The sequence below is a fragment of the Lathyrus oleraceus genome, chromosome 6 (genome assembly GCF_024323335.1).
Source record: "Lathyrus oleraceus cultivar Zhongwan6 chromosome 6, CAAS_Psat_ZW6_1.0, whole genome shotgun sequence".
Classification (NCBI taxonomy): Eukaryota; Viridiplantae; Streptophyta; class Magnoliopsida; order Fabales; family Fabaceae; genus Lathyrus; species Lathyrus oleraceus.
This window is the reverse complement of record NC_066584.1, coordinates 56,628,097-56,629,886: the sequence shown is the minus strand read 5'-3', so window position 1 is coordinate 56,629,886 and position 1,790 is coordinate 56,628,097. Positions and strand designations below refer to the sequence as shown.

At 37.0% G+C, this 1,790-nt stretch overlaps 1 non-coding gene across 1 annotated transcript; it reads right to left on the bottom strand.

The window, feature by feature from the left end:
• Nucleotides 1–1,683: 1,683 nt before the first annotated feature.
• On the bottom strand, nucleotides 1,684–1,790 carry LOC127098711 (small nucleolar RNA R71). The gene has a single exon (XR_007793413.1). It is a non-coding gene; the product is annotated as a small nucleolar RNA R71 (small nucleolar RNA).

Genomic DNA, 1,790 nt, shown 5'->3' with positions numbered 1-1,790 from the left:
CGAGTTTGGAGCACTTTGGAAGGAAGTTAATCCTGCCGCCATTTTCTTTTTCGCATTGCAGTTTACTCAGCCCTCCGATTGGAGCAGGTTTTTATTTCTTGTCTTTACTTTATTTATTTTCTGCACTCGCTTTTATTTTATTTATTTCCTGCACTCGCTTTTACTTTATTTATTTCCTCGCACTCGCTTTTACTTTATTTATTTCCCGCACTCGCTTTTACTTTATTTATTTCCTCGCACTCGCTTTTACTTTATTTATTTCCTCGCACTCGCTTTAAATTATTTACTTTCCGCACTCGCACTACTTTTATTTAAATTAATACACTTTTTATTTTACCATGTCTAACTAAATCTAAAAGGTTAGAATGTAAGGATCGTAATTGAACCGATAATTCGTACAATTGTCCGTAGAAACACTTAAGGGCTATTTTAACCTTCAACTTAAGTTTTCCCGCACTTCAATTATGTTGGGTAAGATCGAAAACCGTCCAACGTCTTTATAAACTTAATTGTTTTTAACTATTTCAAAAGCAGCGAAAGCGCTTTGTTTAGTTCATTAGGAGTTTTTAACATTAAGAAGAAAAGAGATTTTAAAACTATTTTCGGACGCGTTTATAAGTTTAGAGTCTGGTTCGTAAGAACCTCTTTTGGTTAAGAAGTCCAGGTTATAATACTTTTCAACTTAGTTAAGATACTATATTTCTTAAAAATAGGTTTACTACTCTAACGCAATGCGCGCCTTTTTTATAAGTGACAATAAGAGGGTTTGATTAGGGAGTACAACTCGGTTCTGAATACGCGAAAGCGACAGTTCCTGTTAAATTAGTTCTTTTCAAAGTAGGAAACATTGCCCATAAGTAGTTCTATTAGCAAATACTTGGATTATCAATTGATTACGTGAATTACATTCGACCTTGTCTTTATTAATTAAATCTATTTAAATACTTTACTTTTCATTGCACACTACGAAAAACACCTATTTTGACTGCCTTTGGTAAACACCATAACAACAGATAACGATAGCTTGAGACTTGGTCTCTGTGGGTTCGACAATCTTTTATATTACTCTGACGCGTTCGTATACTTGCGAAAAGCACGCATCAAGTTTTTGGCGCCGTTGCCGGGGACCAATTTCGTCAAATTTCATTTTCCTGTTGTTATATCGTTTAGACTTAGGTTATTTCCCGCCGGTCAATGCGAAGAACTCGTAGCACCGGAAGTTTAAGTTTAGTATACCCTCTGGCGGAACCTGAACGTTACGCTCGCGCACGTTTATTCTTTCATAGAATTAAGAGAGCTATGGCCGAAGATCAAAACCAAAGACCTCTTAAGGACTTCGCTCAACCATCTAATGAAGAACCTAGTTCTAGTATAGTAAACCCAACCATCCCAGCTAATAATTTTGAACTTAAACCATCCCTATTGCAACTAGTGCAACAGAGACAATTCGCGGGTCTCGCTACCGAGAACCCTAACCAACATCTAAAGATATTTCTTCAATTAGCAGACACTTTTAAAACCAATGGAGTTTCTCCTGAGGCAATACGTTTAAGATTATTCCCTTTTTCCCTCAGAGGTAAAGCCCTATCATGGTTAGATTCCCTTCCACCCAATTCCATCACGACTTGGGATAACCTTAGAAGAGTTTTTCTTGCTAGATATTTTCCCCCGAGTAAGACCACCGTTCTTCGAAACCATATAACTAGATTTACCCAAAACCAAGGAGAATCGCTGTTCGAAGCTTGGGAGAGATATAAAGAGTTGTTACGAGCATGCCCACATCATGGTTT